Genomic DNA, 24,739 nt, shown 5'->3' with positions numbered 1-24,739 from the left:
GGAAAAGCAAAATCTGTACACCTGCAGAATTAGCACCACATGGATGCTGCCGAAGGGTTTTCTGCCTGTGTCCTCTGGAGCGGTGACATCACATTCCCCCTGGACAGGAGCCCATTAAGCAACACTTGGCGCAGTCAAGCAGTGCCACACCAGAATGTGGGGACCAGTGACTTCAGGGAGTGCTGGGCAGCAAGCCCCAAGGTCTTCAGGGTGCCCCAGGGCCTTCCTTGGAAACCGTACTGCCGTCAGTGCCCTGGCACCATGGGCCTGTGATGAGAGTGCAGCCTGAGCGATCTACACAATGCCTTCAGGGTGGCTCTTCCATCGTCCTGGTGAGGAGCACAGCCCTGATCCATGCAGGCCTCCTGACCCACACCCTTGTGTTCTCTCCCAAACACACTTTCTTACCTGTTCAATATGGGCAGGCTGAGAAAGCTAAACATTTCCCACATTTTTAAGTTCTGCTTCCCTTTTGATTATAAGTTCTGTCTCTAAAGCATTCCTCTTTTCTTTCATTTTCCTAGAAATATTCAAGAGAATGAAGCTGTTCCTTCAATACTTTGCTTAGGTATTTCTTCTGCCAAATTTCAGGTTCATCACTGGCAACTTCTGTCTTCCAGAAAACACTAGGAGCACAATGCAGCCAAGTTCTTAGTCACTTTACAAGCGTCACCTTTCCTCCAGTTTCCAATAACATGTTCTTCATTGCCACCTGAGACTTCATCTGAATGACTTTTCCCTTCCATATTTTTATTTTTTTAAGAGACTGGGTCTCCCTATATTAGCCAGGTTGGTCTTGAACTCTCATCCTCAAGCAATCCTCCTGTCTCGGCCTCCCAAAGTGCTAAGATTCCAGATATGAGACACCATGCCTGACCCACTCCATATGCTACCAACATTCTGTCCAGCTCTCCTCTTCTGAGCCCTCACCAGAATCACCCTTCATGTTTTAAAATGTTTCCTGTTGAAATGATTTTAGATATACAGAAATATTGAAAAGGCACTATAGTGTCCTCCTACACCTTCCATCCAGCTGCCCCTAATAATGACATTTTGCAGTACCGTGGCACAAAAGAAATTCAGGCCAGGTGTGGTGGCTCATACCTGTAATCCCAGCAATTTGAGAGGTTGAGGTGGGAGGTTCAGGTTCACTTGAGTCTAGAAGTCTGAGACCAGCCTGGGAAACAGGTAGACCCTGTCTCTAGAGAAAAGTCAAAGAAATTAGCCAGGCATGGTGGCGTGTGCCTAGTCCGACCTAATCAGGAGGCTGAGGCAGGAGGACTGCTGGAGCCCATGAGTTCCAGGAAGCAGGGAGCCATGATTGCACCACTGAAGAATAGAAAGGTAAATATTTGAAGTGCTACTTTATGCCACTAGGAAAAGCAAGAAGACTTTTAATCTTATACTATCAGTATTAAGGTATACAGTTTTCTAAAAATTTATCTCTGCAGTTCAATAAGAAAAAATTCCTGCACATTATATTTGATAGAGCAAATAAAGAAAAAAATTTAAAAATTAAAGGAAATGTCAGTATTAGACTCATGCATTTTTCCAAGCATTACTAAAAAGCATCACACATTTCTGTTTAAAACACTTGTACCACTGCATAATTAAGTCTGAAGGTGAGAGTTATTTGAGGTGTTTAAAAGTTGGTGGTACCACATCTAATTTGTGTAGACTAGATAAAAATGACTATAAAAAAGTTCAAATTCCATGCAAATGTAAAGATTATACAATCTTATTAAATTATTAAACAGACATTTTTTCCCAACTATCAAATGGGATAACAACATCTATAATTAGCAATAAGAAAATTCTATTTGCACAATCTTCGAAGTCCTTTTTTTAAATTGTATATACATCATCTCTCATTTAAAAATGAACATTTCTATGTGCTTATTACACCTAGGAAGAAAAATTTTCAATCTTTTTTTTTTTTAAAGACGGAGTCTCACCCTGTTGCCCAGGCTGGAGTGCAGTGGTGCAATCTCAGCTCACTGCAAGCTCTGCCTCCCAGGTTCATGCCATTCTCCTGCCTCAGCCTCCCCAGCAGCTGGGACTACAGGTGAACGCTGCCATGCCCAGCTAATTTTTTGTATTTTTAGTAGAGACGGGGTTTCACTGTGTTAGCCAGGATGGTCTCGATCTCCTGACCTTGTGATCTGCCTGCCTCAGCCTCCCAAAGTGCTGGGATTACAGGCGTGAGCCACCACGCCTGGCAAAAATTTTCAATTTTATAATCTCAAAATTTTTGTTAGTCATTAAAATAAATCAAAGCATTCGGCATCAAAGGATATACAGACACACACTCTTAAGTAATTCATATATGAGAACCAGAATATTAGAGGCTTAAGCTGCTCATTTCATAAGACAGGGGCCCCTTGTAGTATTTATTTTAAAAAGAAATAGCCCCATTCACAAGGGAAAGATAATAATTTAAAAATTAGAAACTAAAAGAAAAATAAAGAAGCCTTAAACCTTCAGTGTATGAATATCTACCATTAAAAAGAATGAGAAATAGACACTCGGGACATCAGACATACTGACCCTTCAAAGGAACATGGATACAAATATGTAACAGCCAATCAGATGGTACTAACACCATGATCCTGTGTGACAGAAAGTAGTGACCAAATCTAACGAATTCCCAAAGTTGTATTCAAATATATTTTTATGAAGGTTTTTATGTGAGTTACAAAACAGCCCTACTTCAGTTTTACTATTTCTCAGTAAATGAAAATGAAAATAAATAAATGGATAATAGTAATTAAACAGAAAATGAGAAACAAAGTGATAATCACAAAATGTATAATTGGTGCCAAAAATCCAATTAACTAAAGATGTTAAAAATATAAAGAGTTTCCTACAGATTAATTTTTCTGACTAAATGTATACCAACATTCACTATCAATATTAATATATATTCTTTTTTTTTTTTGAGACGGAGTTTTTGCTCATTGCCCAGGCTGGAGTGCAATGGTGCGATCTCAGCTCACCACAACCTCTGTCTCCCGGGTTCAAGCAATTCTCCTGCCTCAGCATCCCAAGTAGCTGGGATTACAGGCATGCAGCAGCATGCCCCACTAATTTTGTATTTTTAGTAGAGACGAGGTTTCTCCATGCTGGTCAGGGTGGTCTCCAATTCCCAATCTCAGGTGATCCGCCTGCCTTGGCCTTCCAAAGTGCTGGGATTACAGGCATGAGCCACTGCACCTGGCCTGGTTTTTTTTTTTTTTTTTTTTTTTCTGAGACAGGAATCTCACTCTGTTGCTCAGGCTAGAGTGCAGTGGCGTGATCTCATATATAATGTTTATTATAATAACAGCAAAAGGGGGAAGAGGGCAATGGAGCTTTACAAGAGAGAACTGCTTTCTGCAAGTCTATCTTTTTGCTGGTAAAAAGTCCTGCCTCAGTGTTGATGCCTTCCGACTCACTGAGGTGGTGGTTGTGGCACTTTCACTTCACTGTTTTTTGTTTGTTTGTTTTTTAAGTAGAGACAAGGTCTTGCTTTGGTTGCCCTGGGTGGTCTCAAACTCCTGGCTTCATGCAATCCTACTGTCTTTGAAAAGGTTGTGATTAAAGGTGTGAACTACCACATCCAGCCATTTTTTACAATAACAATGAAGTTGGCTGTATCAATTGACTCTTCCTTTCATAAAACATGGCTCTGTAGCATGTGCTGCTGTTTGACAGCATTTTACCTACAGTAAAACTTTCTTCAAAATTGGGGCCAATTCTCTCAAACCTTGCTGCCACTTTATCAACTAAGTATAGGGCATATTCTACATCCTTTGTTGTCATTTCAACAATGTTTATGCCATCTTCACAGGAAACAGATTCCATCTCAGGAAAGCACTTTCTTTGTACATCTATGAGAAGATATTCTTTCAAGTTTGGCCATGAGATTGCAGCAATTCAGTCACATCTTCAGGCTCCACTTCTAATTCTAGCTCTCTTGCTATTGGCCACCACATCTGCAGCCTCCATCAAAGTCTTGAATCTCTCAGCCATCCATGAAGGACAGAATCAACTTCTTTTCAAACTCCCGTTCACGTTGATATTTTGACCTCCTCCCATAAAACACAAATGTTCTTAATGGTACCTAGAATGGTGAATTCTTTCCAGAAAGTTTTCAATGTACTTTGCCCAGATCCATAAGAGGAATCACCCTCTATATAACAGCCATAGCCTTTCAAAATGTATTTCTTAAATAATAAGACGTTTACATCAAATTGACTCCTGGATGCACAGACTGCAGGATGGATGTTGTGTTAGCAGGCATGAAAAGAACATTTTCTTGTACATCTTCATCAGAGCTCCTAGGTGACTATGTGCATTGTCAAAGGCTTACTAATTGGCCTACATTCAATTTTGCCGTGTCTTAAGGAATAGGGAGGCCTGAGGAGAGTAGAGAGAGATGAGACAACAGCCAGCTGGTACAGCAGTCAGAACACATACAACATTTATTAACTTCACCTCATAGTAACATCAAAGGTCACTGATCATACACAACCATAACAGAGATAACAATGAAAATGTGTGGAATATTATGAGAATTTTAAAAAGGGACCAAGAGTCACTAAGTGAGCATACGCTGTTGGAAAAATGAAACCGATAAGACTTGCTTACTCCAGGGTTGCCGCAAACCTTCAATTTGGTAAACAAAAGAAAAACCATGCAATTCCTGTGAAGTACAATAAATAGGAGCCCAATAAAATGAGATATGCTTAAGAAAAAAAACAGATATGCTTATACATCTTACTAAAATTAAGTACAGTCTAGCAAGTTAAGATAAAGATAGTAAGCCCTACAAGAACCACTGAGAAAATAACCCAAGAAAAATCGTTTTAAAAATCATAAAGAAGGCCAGGCCGGTGAGCCAAACACCTGTACTTCCCAGCACTTTGGGAGACTGAAGCAGGAGGACAGCTTGAGCCCAGGAGTTTGACACTAGCCTGGGCTATATAGCCTGTCACTACAAGCAAGAAAAAACTTAGGCATGATGGCATGTTGTTGCGGGAATTCAGGGACCCCGAATGGAGGGACCGGCTGAAGCCATGGCAGAAGAACATAAATTGTGAAGATTTCATGGACATTTATTAGTTCCCCAAATTAATACTTTTATAATTTCTTACGCCTGTCTTTACTGCAATCTCTGAACATAAATTGTGAAGATTTAATGGACATTTATCACTTCCCCAATCAATACTCTTGTGATTTCCTACACCTGTCTTTAATCTCTTAATCCCGTCATCTTCGTAAGCTGAGGATGAATGTCACCTCAGGACCCTGTGACGGTTGTGTTAACTGCACAAATTGTTTGTAGAGCATGTGTGTTTGAACAGTATGAAATCTGGGCACCTTGAAAAAAGAACAGGATAACAGCGATGTTCAGGGAACAAAGGAGATAACCTTAAAGTCTGGCAGCCTGTGGGCCAGGCAGAAGAGAGCCATATTTCTCTTCTTTCAAAAGCAAATAGGAGAAATGTTGCTGAATTCTTTTTCTCAGCAAGGAACATCCCTGAGAAAGAGAATGCATTCCTAAGCGGGGGGTGGTCTCTGAAATGGCCACTTTGGGAACGTCTGTCTTTTATGGTTGTAGATTAAGGGATGAAATAAGCCCCAGTCTCCCGTAGCTCTCCTAGGCTTATTAGGATGAGGAAATTCCCGCCTTATAAATTTTGGTCAGACTGTCTGCTCTCAAACCCTGTCTCCTGATAAGATGTTATCAATGACAATGCATGCCCGAAACTTCATTAGCAATTTTAATTTTGCCCCAGTCCTGTGATCTTGCCCTGCCTCCGTTTGCCTTGTGATATTCTACTACCTTGTGAAGCATGGGATCTTTGTGACCCACACCCTATACGTACACTCCCTCCCCTTTTGAAAATCACTAATAAAAACCTGCTGGTTTTGCGGCTTAGGGGGCATCACGGAACCTGCCGACATGTGATGTCTCCCCCGGACACACAGCTTTAAAATTTCTCTCTTTTGTACTGTTTCCCTTTATTTCTCAGACCAGCCAACACTTAGGGAAAATAGAAAAGAACCCACGTGAAATATCGTGGGCTGAATTTCCCCCGACAACGTGGCAGTAGTCCCTGCTGCTTGCGACGCTGAGTGGGGAGGATCACTTGAACCCGGGAGGTTGATGTTGCAGTGACCATGACAGTGCCACTGCACTCCAGACAGGGTGACAGAGCAAGACCCTATCTCAAAAATAAAATAAAATAAAATAAAAATGAAAAATAAAAGAAATGAAAATGGTATACTAGAAAGTATCTATAGGTGGTATCCAACTTAAAATCATTCTACTTACAGTTTCTTAACTTTACCACCATGATACAAACCCGATACACATTAGTACTATATTCTTTGTGATGCTGGGCAGCGGCAGCAAGCCACAACTCCCAGTCAGCCATGCCATCATGAGACTAAACAACCAATGCTTGCTTGACCAGTGAACCGTGTAGCCAGATGATTTTTCCCAACTGTAGGCTAATGTAAGCATTCTGAGCATATTTAAGGTTGGCTAGGCTAAGCCAAGATGTTAGATAAATAAGGTATATTTCTTTCTTTTTTTTAAACAGATGGGGTCTCAGTATATTGCCTAGGCTCAAAATAATCCTCCTGCCTTATCAGAATGTAAGCTCATCATAACTCAAGAAGCATCTGTACTTAAGATTAAAAAGGTAGAAAACAAAACAAAACAAAACAGGAACTAAGTAGTCATAAGAAAAAAAAAACAAACAAAAGGGCAGGCTGCCAACCCAGGACCAACGGGTAAGGCCATGCCAATGGGCCTAGAGAACAGAATATCAAGCCACAGAGAATTATTTTCAAGTCTCAGAACTGAATGGAATTTGTCCTGCAGACTTACAAACCTGCTTTAAGCCCCTTTTTTCCTTCCAATTTATCTCTTTTGGAATGGGAATGCTTCTCTGCCTGTCCCACCATTGCATCTCAGAAATAGAAAACTTGTTTTCTATGTATCACAGGTTTAGAAATAGAAGTTTTTTTTGTTTTTCTGTTTTTTTTTTTTTTTTTTTTTTTTTTTAAGACAGAGTCTCGCTCTTGCCACCCAGGCTGGAGTGCAATGGCGCAACCTCAGCTCACTGCAACCTCTGCCTCCTGGGTTCAAGCAACTCTCCTGCCTCAGCCTCCCAAGTAACTGGGACTACAGGTATGTGCCACCACACCCGACTAATTTTTGTATTTTCAGTAGAGACAGGGTTTTATTGTGTTAGCCAGGCAGGTCTTGAACTCCTGACCTCAGGTAAGCTGCCCGCCTCAGCCTCCCAAAGTGCTGAGATTACAGGCGTGAACCACCATGCCCAGCAGAGATAGAAATTTTGCTTCAGGATTAACCAACGTCTTAACCCATTGCCAATTCAGATGATTCAGAAGATGAGATTTGGGACTTTCTGAGTTTATTCTATTCAGGTAAGATGTGAGACTTACTTATAGAGTTTACATCAAAATGGATGAACACTTTTGGGGGATATTGGGATACAGCGCATCTATTTTGTATGTGGAAAGAACATAAATTTTGGGGGCACCAGAAGGCAGACTGCTATGGGTTGAATTGTGGTCCCCAAGAAATGTATGTGAAGTCCTTAACCCCCAGTATCTTAGAGAGTAACCTTATTTGGAAAAAGGACCATTGCAAATGTAATTAGGATGAGGTCACATGATGGAGTAGGGCAGGCCCCTAATCCAATATGACTGATCTCCTAATAAGAAGATGGTCATATGGAGACAGAGACAAAGGAAGAATGGAATGTGAAGATACAAGCAGAGATTAGGGTGATTAAAAAAAAAAAACCTGTCAATCATTGACACCCATCACCAGAAGCTAGGAGGCATGGAACAGATTTCCCTTAAGAGTTCTCAGAAGGATCCAACCCAGCTGATATCTTGATTTCAGAATTGTAGCCTCCTTAATTGTGAGAAGAAATTTCTGCTGCTTTAAGGCACCCAGTTTGTGATATTTTGTTACAGCAGCCCTAGGAAACGACTACAGGGGGTGTATGAAAAATTGGCTATGAGATGTTCATGTTTTAGAATTGGGTGATGAATGTACCCAGGGTGTTTGTTATATTATTGTTTACTGTTTTATATATTTGACAATTGCAGAAATAAATTCTTTTTTTTTTTTTTTTGAGATGGAGTCTCGCTTTGTGGCCCACGCTGGAGTGCAGTGGCACTATCTCGGCTCACTGCAAGCTCTGCCTCCCAGGTTCACGCCATTCTCCTGCGTCAGCCTCCCAAGTAGCTGGGACTACAGGTGCCGGCCACTATGCCCAGCTAATTTTTTTGTGTTTTTAGTAGAGATGGAGTTTCACCATGTTAGCCAGGATGGTCTCGATCTCCTGACCTCGTGATCCGCCCATCTCGGCCTCTCAAAGTGCTGGGATTACAGGCGTGAGCCACTGCACCTGGCCCAGAAATAAATTCTTAATAAACTATTATGTCATAATAAGTAGAGTAAGTATTAAAGTTTTAAAAGCAGAAACACAAATTAGAAAACAGTTGAATAAAATTGGAAATAGGCCCCAAAGCTGTTCTTTATATCAGGCATAAAAGAAATTGATCAACGCCAGCACAGTGGCTCACACCTGTAATCCCAGCACTTTCAGAAGCCAAGGTGGGCAAATCACCTGATATCAGGAATTCGAGACCAGCCTGGCCAACATAGTGAAACCCCGCCTCTACTAAAAATACAAAAAAAAATTAGCTGAGCGTGGTGGTGGACACCTATAATCCCAGCTACTTGGGAGGCTGAGACAGGAGAATGGCTTGAACTTGGGAGGAGGAGGTTGCAGTGAGCCAAGATCGCACCACTGCACTCCAGCCTGGGCAACAGAGTGAGACTCTATCACAAAACAAAAGAAAAAAAATTTTTTGGTTAAGAGTTCAGATAAAGGAAAAAACTCCATTTAAATGTTTATGTGAAGAAAACCATAATGGATTACATGGCGCAACAACAGTTTCAAAAAATTAAAATCAATTTGTAAACATTAATCATCACAGTTACTTATATGCCCTTAAAAAATGATCTATATGCTCCTAGTGTCACTTCACGCAGACTTTTTGCAACTAACACGCATTCCTTTGTTTCTTCATCACTGTGGAGAAGAGGTGGTACATACAAAAGGTTCTTGATATAACCCTATAAAGAGATTATCACATGGTGTGTTATCTGGGAATTTAAATGGTCACAATTCCAAGATACGTCAATGCTATCAACTTTAAAAAAAAAATAAATTTGACCTATAATGGGGGGGGCCAGCTGGGGGTAGGGGAGAAAGAGGCAAACTGTGTATCCTGGAACTTTGTAGCTGGAAAAAAATTAGCAGCAGCAGCAGCCTGATCAAAACTGCAACTTCTTGCCCACCTGGACAACCCAGCTCTCTTTTCTAGAAATTAGCATCTATGCTCAATTTCTAAGAATGGAATGGTGCCTAGGGACTCATGTTTGTCTAGGTGAAAACACCTTCTAAATCCAGGTGCTTACACCAGAATGGCTCTCCTGGAAATTTAGGACTGAGACATTGAGTCAGTTACCTGTAGGGTAACCTGTAGAATCAGAGATTTCTCAAATTTGACCTGTCTTATTTTGATACCATGTTGCCCAGCAATGTAACCTCCCCTTAAGTTATCAGTTTTTGTAAAATCTCCTAATCAATTTCTTATCAGATTATATTATATAAATACCTATCCTCTAGAGTACTCCAGAAGCCAAATGAACATTAAAAAAATATATACTGAGATAGGGTCAGGCATAGCGGCTGAGTGTAATCCCAGCATTTTGGGAGGCTGAGGTGGAAGGATAACTTGAGGCCAGGAGTTGACGACCAGCCTGGGCTATACAGCAAGATGCTGTCTCTCTACCAATTCTACCAATATTTAAAAAAAAAAATGGGTGTGGTGGTGGCACCTGTATTCCTAGCAACTTGGGAGGCTGAGGTGGGAGGACTGATTGCTTGAGGCCAGGAGTTTGAGGCTATTGTGAGCCATAATTGTCCACTGCACTCCACCCTGGGGTGATGGACTAAGACTCTGTTTCTAAATAAATAAATATTACAAAAAGAAAAGCACTGAGATAGGCAATGTTGGTAAGTGAGATTATAGATTTTAATCTCATGAACAATTTTAAGTTAGCTACTATACACTCCCATTTCCAAAAGTTTAGATTGGAATGTTTGCTGCCTTTGGTAGCTAAGAGAAAAGAAATAACAATGAGAGGTATTATAGTGCCATTCTTCCACAGTCTTTATCAAATAAATAGGCCTTTGAGTCTTGGAATTGTTGAGCTCAAGAAAGCAAATAATATATAAAGTTGACAAGCACAAAGGATACAAAGAGGCCAGGCATGGTGGCTCACGCTTGTAATTCCAACACTTTGGGAGGCCAGGGCAGGGGGGTTGTCTGAATCCAGGAGTTCAAGACCAGCCTAGGAAACATAGTGAGATCCCATCTCTACAAAAAATAAAAACAAAGGTAGCCAGACATCATGGTGCAAGCCTGTAGTCCCAGCTACTCAGGAGGCTGAGGTGGGAGGATCACTTGAGGCTGGGAGGTCGAAGCTACAGTGAGCTGTAATTGCACCACTGCACTTCAGCCTGGGGAACAGTGAGACCATGTTGGAAAAAAGGAAGAGGGGAGGGGAAGGGGAGGAGGGACCACAAGAAACAAATATAATGAAGAATCGTTTACTATTCCTGAGAAAAAGAGAATAGCAAGTGTGAGAGAATGTGTAACTAGGGTTGGGGAGAAGGGGCTGGAAGGAGAGAGCACACAAAGACAACAGAGAGAAGTCAAATAGGAAATTTCAAAATGAGAATCAGCTGATGAATCAAAAAAAAGCAAAAGAATTTTTTTACAGTTAGAACTGCAAGATTTAGCTTTCCAAAATGATTCAATTCTCCAGAAAAGAAAAATTAATTTAAGCACTCATCTAAGTAACTAGTATAAAGTGTCAAGCAAAAATAAACATTTATTAGACATAGACAAATGCAAATATATTCAATGCTTTCGTACAAATGTGAATATCTGGGGCCTTATTATCATCTTGTTAATATATGCCAGTGAACAATGTGTAGACACAAGACTTGTTTTACAAAGAGGGTAATATGTTCCATGAACATAAGCCAGGTATTTAAAACTTAGTGTCTATCTCTTCTTTCTAAGAAATGTTTCAATTAACTCACTGTGTGTGTGTGTGTGTGTGTGTGTGTGTGTGTGTGTGTGTGTGTGTGTGTGTGTGTGTGTGTGTGTGTGTGTGTGTGTGTGTGTGTTCTATCTCATGTGGTGGTGATGAGCCTAGTACTTATATTCTTGAAATGGAAATCCCATTCTGATATTTCTTCCTCCCTCTTCTCTGTCACATTAAACTGATAACCAGGCTGGTCAGCTAAAGCTCTTATATATTACCGAATGTCTCTGCCCCGTTGTTCCTACTACTTCAGATCCTCATTCCAGTGTCTGGGACACTGTCAGAGTCTGAATAGATTCTAGGTCTCTTGTCTCTTCTATCTTCCATCTCCCAATCCTCCTTCCCCCGATCCATTAGAATGACAGACCTAAGCATATCCTTTCTGAACATAAAAACCCTTCAATAGGGATAAACTTTAGGCTCCTTAACATGATGCATGAGGAGCTTGAACATCTGATCTTTGACAGTCCCTCTCAGCATTCTGCCTAGCGCATTCAGGGCCCTAACAATACCATCCCTTTCCCTGCCACCATCCCAAATCCCTCCCCCTGCTCACCACTCTCCTTGTTATTTCCCCCTTCAAAGCTTTTGCTCCTTCAATCTGTAAAATTAACAGCCACTCACGTGCTCCTTCCCTTCTCCTCTCTTCACAGCCAGCACCTAGAGGTTTCTTACTCTTAGGAAAAACTGTGACCTTTTTAAGATACCTCCTCCCTCTTTCCTCAGTCCTGTTAAAGGTTAGGTGGACATTCACTGTGCCTCGAAAATCCTTGCACGTATTACTGTTTAACAATCACCGATTGATGCACGTCTATCCACCATAAAGACCTGGTACATATAAGAGGACATGCCAGAAATGAGGACAAGATGAATGGGCAGATAGATGAAATGTTTAGCTTCCCTATTTACCTGAAACCTCATTTTTGGGAGCCCTAAAACCCATAAAGAATATTTAGTGCTTTCAAAAATATCTTTTACTTGGCCAGGCGCAGTGGCTTACACCTGTAATCCCAGCATTTTGGGAGACTAAGGCCGCGGGATCACTTGAGGTCAGGAGTTCGAGCCCAGCCTGGCCAACATAGCAAAACTCCATTTCTACTAAAAATACAAAAATTAGCCAGGCATGGTGGTCCCACCTATAATCCCAGCTACTCAGGAGGCTGAGGCATGACTAGAATTGCTTAAACCTGGGAGGCAGAGAGGGTGCACTGGGTCAAGATCACACCACTGCACTCCAATCTGAGTGATGGAGTGAGAATCTGCCTTAAAAAAAAAAATTAGCTGGGTGTGGTAGTGGATGCCTGTAATCCCAGTTACTCGGGGGGCTGAGGCAGGAGAATCTCTTGAACCTGGGAGGCGGAGGTTGCAGTAAGCTGAGATCTCAGCACCGCGCTCCAGCCTGGGCAACAGAACGAGACTCCAACTCAAAAAAAAAAAAAAAAAAGTCCTGGCCAGGCGCGGTGGCTCACGCCTATAATCCAAACACTTTGGGAGGCCAAGGAGGGCGGATCACGAGGTCAGGACATCAAGACCATCCTGGCCTGTAGTCCCAGCTCCTTGGGAGGCTGAGGCAGGAAAATCACTTGAAGCTGGGGAGGTGGAGATTGCAGTGAGCTGAGATCGAGCCACTGCACTCCAGCCTGGGCCACAGAGCGAGACTCTGTCTCAAAAAAAAAAAAAAAATCTTTTAACACAGACACTAAATATACTGATGAAAACTTAATTGCTATCCACTACTATTACTTTTGGAAAAAAAGAAGGGGGAGACAGGTTAGCAATTTCTAAGACTTCCATTAGGTTTAATCTTACAATCAGATGGTATCATGTTTTTTGATGTTTTTGTTTGTTTCTTTGGCCTATCATCCTTCCTATACTTATAAACACTCTTTACTTCAGGGCTATCCAATAAAGAAGGACTATTTAAAAAATACATATATATATATATACATATACATACGATATACTCATCATCTGCTAACTACTGTCTATGGAAACTGTAGCTTTCTAAAATGAATGCTTCCTTGACTCTGAAGAATACAAGCTTCTACCCCAAAAAAGTTCACAAATCCCTTTGTTGCCACAATCTTCACATTTCTGAAAACTTATTAAAAGATAATTTTAACAAAACATGTCAGTGAAATGATGAGTTAACACGTTACAGAAGAAAATATTAGCAGTCAAAAATATAAAAATAGGATACAATGATTTAAATTGCACAAAAACTGGCCACTGGCCAGGGATGCTGGCTCACGACTGTAATCCCGGCACTTTCAGAGGCTGAGATAGGAGTATTCTTTGAGACCAAGAGTTAGAGACCACCCTGGGCAACACAGGGAGATCCTGTCTCTATAAAACATAAATAGACCAGGTGCACTGGCTCACACCTGTAATCCCAGAACTTTGGGAGGCAGCCAAGGCGGGCGGATCACTTGAGGCCAGGAGTTCAAGCCCAGCCTGATCAATGTGGCGAAAACCTGTCTCTACCAGAAATACAAAAAAAACTAGCCAGGAGTGGTGATGCATGCCTGTAATCTCAGCTACTTGGGAGGCCGAGGCACAAGAATTGCTTAAACCCAGGAGGTAGAGGTTGCAGTGAGCCAAGAGTGAACCACTGCACTCCAGCCTGGGTGACAGAGCAAGACTCTGTCTCAAAAAAACAAAAACAAAAACAAAAACAACCAAACAAACAAATAAGTAAATAAAAGGAAGTTAAGCTATGAGGACACAAAGGGATCAGAATGATACGCAATGAACTTTGGGGACTTGGGGGAAAGGATGGGAATGGGGTGAGAGATAGAAGACTACACACTGGGCACAGCGTACACTGCTTGGGTGATGGGTACACCAAAATCTCAGTAATCACCACTAAAGAACTTAGTCATGTAACCAAACACCACCTGTTCCCCAAAAACCTACTGAAATAAAGAAATAAATATTTTTAAAACTGGCCATTATGTATTTAACGACATGTAGAAAATTTAACAGTTTCATTACAGTGAATTCTCTGCTATTTAGATATACAATAAAGATATTCTAGTAAATTTTTTTCCCAGTACTCACAAAATTTCATTTTTTTCTAAATTCCACAATGTTCTAGCCACATAGGAGTATTTCTTATTCTCTGAACATGCCTACCTACCACCTCTTCCCTTTGCACCTGCTACCCTAGGTTACGTCACTTTCTCTGTCTGGAATTTTTAGTTGATCGTTTTCTGCAAAGGTTAAATGCCTAATTATTCTGCAAAGCCCTAGAAGCTCTTTGTTTGTATGCCTTACTCAATTCCTGAGACAAGAATAATCTCTCATTATTTACCCATAATACTCCATTCAGCCTTATTACTATGTAATATATATTTTAATTTTCATACATTTATTGACTTGTCTTCCTACTTGAGGAGGGGAACCCCCTATTTTATTTATCCTTGAATTCCTGGTGTCTAACACAATGCTTGATACAAAGTAGGTCCATAGTAAATGCCCAGTAAATAAATGTTCCCAAACTTATCCTTTATTACCTACCATCCATTAAGGACTGATGTCTTCAAGCCCATTTTTCCAATCATTCCTGTCATTTTAGAATTGCATGCCCCATTATTACGCATAAAGAATATATATGAACAAAACCTTATTATTAACGTTTTTTATTTTTTTTGAAACAGGGTCTCACTCTGTTACCTAGGCTGGAGTACAGTCACACAATCATAGCTCACTGCAGCCTTGACCTCCCAGGCTCAAGTGATCCTCCCACCTCAGCCTCTCGAGTAGTTTGGAAGGGACTACAGGTGAGCACCACCATGCCCAGCTAATTGTTTTTCTTTTTTGCAGCGATGGGGTCTCAGAATGTTGCCCAGGCTGGTCTGGTACTCCTGGGCTCAAGCAATCCTCTCACTTCAACCTCCCAAAGTACTGAAATTCTAGGTGTGAGCCACCACACTGGTCCATTAACTTTCTTTCTTTTTTGTTTTGTGTTTCTTTGCTTGCTGTTCTTTTTCGAGACAGGGTCTTGCTCTGTTGCCCAGGTGGGGGTGCAGAGCACAGTCACGGTTCACTGCAGCCTCGACCTCTGGGCTCAAGGGACCCTCCCACCGCAGCCGCTTGAGTAGTTGGGACGACAGACACGTGTGCCTCCCCACACCTGGCTAAATTTATTCTTTTTTGTAGACACAGGGTCTCGCTTGTTGTCCAGGCTGGACTCAAACTTCTGGGCTCAAGCGACACTCCTGCCTGGGCATCCCCAAGTGCTAGGACCACAGGCATGAGCCACTGAGCCTATTCTAACACTAAGTAGAACAAAACAAATCATCAACAACAAAAATCCGACAAACATAAGGCAATCGCATATAAGAAAAGCTATAAAGGAAAGAAATAGAAGAAAAAAGTAAACTTGATAAACAGATACACCATGCTTCTGGAATATTGTAAAAATATATTCATACCTAAAACAGTATTTCACTGTAACTCTAATATAGTCTAAATTGTGCTCTTATTAGTCCTAATGTTCATCTAGAAAAATACATGACAATATTTGTCTTACCATATACTAAAATGTATATAAAGCCATAATAATTTAAAATAGTGTCGCACCAGGATAAAAATAGACACACCAATGGAACACATAAAAAGTCCAGAAACATACTCAAGTATTCAAGAATTTAGTAATGACTCAAACAACATTTCAAATCACAATGGAAAACATACATTATTCAGCAATAGTGTTGAAAAAGTTGACTAACCAGGTGGGAGGGGAAAGTTGGGCACGTATCTTACCATATTCTAAAATTAATTCTAGGCTAATAAAATATTTCTATCTAAATAATCCCTTCTTTGGTCTACCCTCGCTCCTTTTCTACTTCAACACTTTAGTCTTAAAGCCATGAGATGGGGCTGGGCATGGTGGCTCATGCCCGTAATCCTAGCACTTTGAGAGGCCAGAGGAGGCAGTTCACTTGAGCTCAGGAATTCAAGACCATCCTGGGCAACACGATGAAACCTCAACTCTATGAAAAATACAAAAAACTTAGCCGGGTGTGATGGGTGCACCTGTAGTCCCACCTACTTAGAGGGCTAACGTGGAAGGACTGCTTGAGCGCAAGAGGTCGAGGCTGCAAGTGAGCCAAAACTGCACCACTGCACTCCAGCCTGAGTGACAAAATGAGACCCTGTCTCAAAAAAAAAAAAAAAAAAAAAAAAAGCCATGAGGTGGGTTCAAGCATAGTAATTATCCATGCTGGGGAGGAGGGGGCAGTCCAATACTAGCATAAGAGCCTGAGTAAGGTTGGTTCCCCTAAGGGGTTGGGGATAGGGGTGGGGACAATCTCAGAGCAAGGTGAAAAGATCAACCAAAATGGAAGCAGTGAACTGAAGCTGAATATCAAATCCCAAGAGGGGTGAAAAGGACTGGCATGCAGGAAAGTAGCAGCAACCCTGAACTGGGTTAGAACAGCAACTGCGTTAGGTGGAGCAGCAACAGAAGGTATGTCAAAACAGGAGAGACTGATCAAGTAAGTAAACTATTAAAAATAGTAAGAGTCAGGTTTCTGTCTGAGAATCATAAATATGGGGGAAAAAATTAAAATGAACGCTGTTTTGTTGGGTTGGATTTGGAGAAGTTAATATGAGCATATGGAGTTCAATATATAGAGATGGATACAGTAATAGAGACGTGAGTGTGTATGTATATTCACATAATGAATCAAATTCACAGTTTGTTCTCTCTTTTTTTGAGACAGAGTCTCATTCTGTCACCCAGGCTGGAGTGCAGTGGCACAATCTCGGTTCACTGCAACCTCCGACTCCCAGGTTCAAGCGATTCTCCTGTCTCAGCTTCCCGAGTAGCTGGGATTACAGGCGTCCACCACCATGCCCAGCTAATACATATATATATTTTTTTGAGATGGAGTCTTGCTCTGTTGCCCAGGCTGGAGTGCAGTGGCGCAATCTTGGCTCACAGCAACCTCCGCCTCCAAGGTTCAAGCAATTCTCCTGCCTCAGCCTCCTGAGTAGCTGGGATTACAGGTGCCCGCTACCACACCTGACTAATTTTTGTATTTTTTAGTAGGGACGGGGTTTTGCCATCTTGGCCAGGCTGGTCTTGAACTCCTGACCTCATGATCCACCTGCTTCGGCCTCCTAACGTGTTGGGACTAGAGGTGTGAGCCACTGGGCCCAGCCAAGTTTTTTTTTTTTTTTTGAGGCAGAATCTCACTCTGTCATTCAGGCTGGAGTGAAGTGGCATGATATTGGCTCACTGCACCCTCTCTGCCTCCAGGGCTCAAGTGATTCTCGTCATGCCTCAGCCTCCCAAGCAGCTGGGATTACAGGCATGCCCCACCATGCCCGGCTAATTTTTGTATTTTTAGTAGAGACGGGGTTTCATTAGCCAGGCTGGTTTCGAACTCCGGACCTCAAGTCATCCCACTGGCCTCGGCCTCCTAAAGTGCTAGGATTACAGGTGTGAGCCATCGCGCCTGGCCCACAGTTTTCTACATAGATATAAAAACAATATAAGATGTGAATTTATAGAAATATGTATCTCTGTAGGAATACACACACACACACACACAATTTCCTAGCCATGCTGGCTGAGAGTAGCAATAACCCACACCTAGCACCCACTTTGGCTTCTAAATATTATTCTCACCTAAAAGGAATCAAGGCTCCTCAGAGAAATGGTGATTTCAGAACTACAGCAGGAATAATACAAGATGAGCCTAGATTATACTGTTGTGTCAGAAGTAGAGAAATGCTTCTCTGAAATGATAGGTCAAAAGACACAGAAGCCGGCTTAAAGAGGTCCCACCAGGCAAACCTGAGACAGTATGTACATCAAAATAAATGACATTAGTGGAATATGATCCATTAAAATAAAATAGCATAAGTCCATACTAATACAAATAATCAGGGAATAAAGAAAGCTTCACCTTACAGTGGAACGTCAACTGATGAATGTGAAAGAAAAGGTGAAATTAGAAAATCACTACTTGCCATCAATCCTAGTCATAAATTAGGTCAAGAAACATTAATGAATGCTAAAATTAGTGAGGAAAAGGCGCAAGGAACAAGATGTTTATATGCGAAGTACTTCCCCCACAAAATCCATACTGACTATAAAGAGAAAAACGTTTAACCTCACAGTGGAGAAACCTGACAGACACACCTTAACCAAGTGGTCAAGGAAAAGCTGAAATCATGTACCACCTGACAGGATGCAAACAAAAAACACAGAATCACATATGTGATACTCCTGCTAAAAACATAACTGTATTTAATCATGACGAAACATCAGGCAAATCCAAATAGGGGGTCATTCTACAAAATAATTGGCCTGTAATATTCAGAAGTATCAAAGTTATGAAACTCAGGGAAAGATTGAGTTACTATTTGAGTTTTTTTTTTTTTTTTTTTTTTTTTTGAGACGGAGTCTCGCTCCGTCCCCCAGGCTGGAGTGCAGTGGCGCGATCTCGGCTCACTGCAAGCTCCGCCTCCCGGGTTCACGCCATTCTCCTGCCTCAGCCTCCCGAGTAGCTGGGACTAGAGACGCCCACCAACACACCCGGCTAATTTTTTGTATTTTTTAGTAGAGACGGGGTTTCACTGTGTTAGCCAGGATGGTCTCGACCTCCCGACCTCGTGATCCGCCCGTCTCGGCCTCCCAAAGTGCTGAGATTACAGGCGTGAGCCACCGCTCCCGGCCACTATTTGAGATTTAAAAAGACCAAAGAGGACTGGGCGTGGTGGCTCAGACCTGTAATGCCAACAGTTTGGGAGGCTGAGGCAGGCAGATCACTTGAGGCCAGGAGTTCGAGACCAGCCGGGCCAACATGGCAAGAGCCTGTCTTTACTAAAAGCACAAAAAAATTAGCTGGACATGGTGGTGCACACTTGTAATCCCAGCTACTCGGGAGACTGAGGCACGAGAATCACTTGAACCCAGGAGGTGGAGGCTGCAGTGAGCCGAGATTGCGCCAATGCACTCCAGCCTGGGTGACAGAGCGAGACTCTGTACAAAAAGAAAAAGAAAAAGAAATAAAAAGACCAAAGAGTCAAAATGCAGTCTGTGATCCTTTTGCTATAAAGAATATGTCTACAAAAACATGAATGGGTTCCAAAGATCAGACAGTAATAATGCATCACTGTTAATTTCCTTATTTTGATGGTATATGGTATATTCCCAGGAGAATATCCTTCTTTATGGGAAATTCTGAAATATTCAGGGGTGACAGCATATTATATTGGTAAGTTACTCTCAAATGGTTTAGGGAAGGAAGAGTTCTTTTGTACTATTCCTGAAACCTGTTTGTAAGTTTTAATGCTTTTAAAATTAAAAAGAAAAACAAGGTTTTAAAAATTGAACTTCCAAAGCACTAAAAAAAAAAAGTGCATTAATATAAAGATTTTCTTTGCACAGCATCAAAGGCAGAAACAATAAAGAGCATTTGCGTAAATTACCTCAAAAATGTAAACTTCTGCCTTAGAAAAAAATTAACCTGCTAGAATCCCAATAACAAAAACTATGAAGATGTAATAAAATTAAACACCGAACGTTAAACTATGGGGAAAAACACACACGGCAAATACACAAGACAAAAGAATATGATCTCTAATATAAAACACTGTGTAAAAAAAATTATAATGTTAAAATAAAGAGATAGGGAAGGTCAATTAACATACATGAATAATCTTCAAAAAAAAACTTTAAAAAACTAACCTTACCAGTACTCAAAGAAACTCATTCAAACATTTAATATTTTTTTACTAGAAAGGATAGCAAAGATTTTGTTAAGGGTAACACAGTGTACCTAACATAATATAGAGTTATGAGCAATCTCACATACAGCTAATACAGTGTAAGTTCTAGAGGACAATTTCACACAATGTATTTCTTGAAGCTTCCAAAATGTTCACACGCTTTTACACAGATGCTAGCAGTGTATACTACATGCCAGACACCAAACTAGGCCCTTCAACCACAAAGGGCTGCTTAATTAAATTTATTTAAATTAAATTAAATTAAATTAATTTAAATTAAATTAAATTAAATTAAATTAAATGAGTTTGTTGAATCTCATGATATTCTGTATTACAGACTAAGTATCTATTAAAAATACAGCAGAAACACAATTTATTGACACACAAAAGATGCTGTGTAATTTTCAAAAGCAAATAAAAAATATAAGCAAAACGATTCAACTTTTTTGTAAGCATATACTATAAGGAAAAATACACAGAAAAAACCCCGTCTCTACTAAAAAAATAGAAAAATTAGTCGGGCGTGTTAGTGGGCACCTGTAATCCCAGCTACTCAGGAGGCTAAGGCAGGAGAATTGCTTGAACCCAGGAGGCAGAAGTTGCTGTGAGCTGAGATCGTGCCACTGCATTCCAGCCTGGGTGACAGAGTGAGACTCTGTCTCAAAAAAAAAAAAATAAATAAAAAGTAAAATAAAATAAAATAAATATTAATTACATAATAAAAATTTTTTTGCACAAAAACATTTAAAATCTTAAAGCTGACTGCAATTTCTTCCACGGTTGGAATATGTACCTTCAATTAAGTGGTAAAATTGTATTTAAAGGCACACTGGGTAATGGTGAAACCTAAAATGCAGAGGAGAATAAAACAATAACATACTAAATGAAGAAAAATATACAGGAAAAAAGCAAACATTAATTTTTTTTTAAGGCCAACAATAAAAGCTGTATCTTGGGGTACAAATAACTTTCGGGGGGAACAAGTAACTTTCTAACATAGGACTGTTTTTCAAAAAAGAACGTATGATACATTGTAATGAATATTATGCAAAATAATAATTAATTCAAATTTAACAGACTGTTGATACCTGAAAGAGCAAAAGAGGTCAGTAATTCATAAAGGGCCAATCTGTAAGGATTAAAATATCCTGTAAATCATAGAATACTAAATACCTAGGTTACTATGAAAGGTAACACAATTTTGCTTGCTTTGTACTCCTGTGACTTTAGTAACATATTAATAACATTTTAAGAACTGTAGTTTGGCATAGTAATTTTTTTTCCACATCTCCCTCAATTTGATGGAGACTTATAATTTTTTTTTTTTTTTTTTTTGAGACAGAGTCTCGCTCTGTTGCCCAGGCTGGAGTGCAGTGGTGCGATGGTTCACACCATTCTCCTGCCTCAGCCTCCCGAGTAGCTGGCATGACAGGCGCCCACCACCACGCCCAGCTAATTTTTGTATTTTTAGTAGAGACGGGGTTTCACCGTATTACCCAGGTTGGGGATACCTATAATTTTAAAAACACAAAAACTTCCCTTCTACTTCCTAGCAGTGATATTCAAACAGTAATAAAATAATACCCACTGTACCTTATTACAATGATCATCCGGAACAGACTGTAAAACAATTGGTTCCATTGTGGAAACACTGGCAAATTGTACCTCTGGAATATACAGGGCACGCACCTCATGGGCCCAACCTAAAAATAAATAAATAAACGTCATCTTTTCGGTTTTATCAAAAGCAAATTAACATCATTAACTTCCTTAACAGATCCCTTCAATGTCTATTGAAACAAGTGCACAACAAGGAGGACATTAACAAATGCTCATTGCTGTCTTACTTCCATTGCTTGAGAATACTCAAACCACTCCTAAAAAAAGCATTGTTAATCATTTCCTCAGTTATGATGTACAGTAACAGAAATAAAGGGAAACATTTACAAATTCAGATGTTGGCACTAACACTTCTTATACAGGCAGACTAAATATTCAGATCAACACTACTAATGAGAACCATTATAAAAGGAGTTTTTAAAAGTTTAATACTTATGATAAAATTTAATAATCTTAATCATTTTAAATGTCAACATGAAATTATTTTTATCTTAGTGTCAATATTTTTAATATTAGTAATAATCATTTCACTATTTCAATTTGAAATGTTTTAAATTTGATATTAAATATATATATTTTTTGAGATGGAGTTGCGCTCTTGTTGCCCAGGCTGGAGTGCAGTGGCGCGATCTCGGCTCACTGCAACCTCCGCCTCCCGGGTTCAAGCAACTCTCCTGCCTCAGTCTCCCGACTGAAGGTATTAAAGAGCTGATGTGATAGTGAGGAGTTTCTGGGCTAAAACTGGAAAAGAACGTAAGTCCTGGGTACAGTTTTCGGCCACTTTTGCCCAGGGAACATTTGCCTATTTCAGAGAAAGCGGTGGTGAGGATGAAGGGTACATTTTTCTTTTTTTTTCTTTTTTGAGACAGAGTTTCACTCTTGTTGCCCAGGCTGGAGTGCAATGGCGTGATCTCGGCTCACTGCAACCTCCACCTCCCAGGTTCAAGCAATTCGGCTGCCTCAGCCTTCCGAGTAGCTGGGATTACAGGCATGTGCCACCACACCCGGCTAATTTTGTATTTTTAGTAGGGGTGGGGTTTCTCCATGTTGGTCAGGCTGGTCTTGAACTCCCGACCTCAGGTGATCCGCCCACCTCAGCCTCGCAAAGTGCTGAGATTACAGGCGTGAGCCACCGCGCCCAGCCTGAAGGGTACTTTTGAAAAACTCAGAGGCCTAACAGTACAGGGATGTACATTCACAAACAACCAAGAGAAAAAGGGAACAAGTAAACCCCTCTGCTCCTTTCAGATCCAACACTGAAGGGCAAACCAGGGGTAAAAATACACTAAAAGTACATAGACCCTCAAAGAGACTACACCAGGGCTCTGACCATCTCAAACTCTGAAATTTGACAAAGGTAATCCGAAATTACAACCCCCAAGGCACCAAGCAGATGCAAATATACATCCTCTCTAAAAGAAAATAGTATCTTGGCTACAAGTAATTTCTACCCCTTTTTTTGAGACAAAGCCTTGGTCTGTCGCCCAGGCTGGACTGCACCGGCGTGATCTTGGCTCACTGCAACTTCCTCCTTCCAGTTCAAGCAATTCCCCTGCCTCAGCCTCCCAAGTAGCCGGGATTACAGTGCCCACCACCACACCTGGCTAAGTTTTGTATTTTTAGTAGAGACGGGGTTTCACTATGTTGACCAGGCTGGTCTCGAACTCCTGACCTCAAGTGGTCCGCCAGTCTGAGCCTCCCAAAGTGGTGGGAATATAGACATGAGCCACCATACGCAGCCTAAAATTTCTTAATTACACATAATTTCCAGCACAATAAGTACCAAACACATGACAGACAAGACAATATAAATGAAAATAAGGAGAAACAAGAAAATCAAAACAAATCAGTATTTTGGAGTTACCAAATAAAGATTTTAAAATAAATATGCTTACTATGATCAAGTACACACAAGACAAAATTCTAGATTGATGCAAAGAACTGAAAACTATAACAATAAATTAAAATTCCAGAAGTAAAGCAGAAATTTAGAAATCAGCCGGGCACAGTGGCTCACACCTGTAAGCCCAGTACTTTGTTCGGAAGGCTGAGGCGGATCGCTTGAGACCAGGAGTTCAAGACCACCCTAGGCAACAAAGTGAGACCACATCTCTACAAAAAAAATAATGAGCCAGGTGCGGCGGCATGCACCTATAGTCCCAGCTACTCAGGAGGCTGAGGCGGGACGATTGCTTGAGCCCAGGAGTTGGAGGTTGCTGTGAACAGTAATTGTGCCACTGCAATCCAGCCTGGGTGATAGAGACTCTATCTCAAGAAAAAAAAAAAATCAATGGGTGGGATTAACAACGGTTTAGACACGGATGAAAAGAAAATTAGTAGGAACACAACAGGTCAGAAGAAGAAATCCAGAATGTTAGCACAAAACACAAAAGTAAGAAATACAAAAAATGGAATAAGACACATGAAAAATGTAATAGGCAGGCAGGTCTAACACACATGTAATCAGAGTCTCAGAGAAATATGAGAGAGAAAATGGCATGAAAGCAGTATCTGAATTGGTAACACCTAAAAATTTTCCAGAACAGAAGACCCAAAGCCACTGACTGAAGAACCACTATAAATCAGAGTAAATAAAGAAATACACCAAGGAACATTGATAAAACTACAGAAATCTAAGGGAAAGAAATGAAAATCTTAAAAACAAAAGGCAAGTCATGAAACGAAAAGCTAGATAACTAAATAAAGCCAGAAAACATTTTTTAAAAGATTTCCATTAAAAGGAACACCAAACAATTTTCCTTGAGTAATAGGAAAATGATTCCAGAAGGAAGCTCAGAACTGAAGAAAAATATAAAGAGCAATAAACATGTAGGTACATTTAATATATAATGCACATATAAAACAATGATGCCTTCACACTCATTTACAATACAAATGACCACTTACATTAAATATTAAAACACTGGTACGGTCTGTGGATGTATGTAGCTTTCCTATAAAACTACAGCAAAGACTGGAAAAGGAACAGGTAAAAGAAGTCTATATGGTTTCATTCTACATTTTGTGTTAAGTGGTACACACAGGCCGGGTGCGGTGGTTCACGCCTGTTATTCCAACACTTTGGATAGCCAACGCGGGAAGATCACTCGAGGTCAGGAGTTTCAGACCAGCCTGGGCAATATAGCGAAACCA

General features: G+C 40.6%; 1 protein-coding gene and 1 long non-coding RNA gene across 3 annotated transcripts in view; both read right to left on the bottom strand.

The window, feature by feature from the left end:
• The window catches only part of LOC129047324 (TBC1 domain family member 3G-like), a 96,966-nt gene that overhangs the window by 30,956 nt on the left and 41,271 nt on the right, over positions 1-24,739 (bottom strand). The window lies entirely within an intron of this gene.
• On the bottom strand, positions 1,346-24,696 carry LOC134760564 (uncharacterized). The gene is made up of 3 exons (XR_010138294.1): positions 24,494-24,696; positions 21,560-21,669; positions 1,346-10,482 (listed from the first exon to the last, which is right to left on the bottom strand). It is a non-coding gene; the product is annotated as an uncharacterized LOC134760564 (long non-coding RNA).

The sequence above is a fragment of the Pongo abelii genome, chromosome 19 (genome assembly GCF_028885655.2).
Source record: "Pongo abelii isolate AG06213 chromosome 19, NHGRI_mPonAbe1-v2.0_pri, whole genome shotgun sequence".
NCBI lineage: Eukaryota > Metazoa > Chordata > Mammalia > Primates > Hominidae > Pongo > Pongo abelii.
Note: the sequence above shows the minus strand (reverse complement) of the source record. Positions and strands in the feature narration are given on the sequence as shown.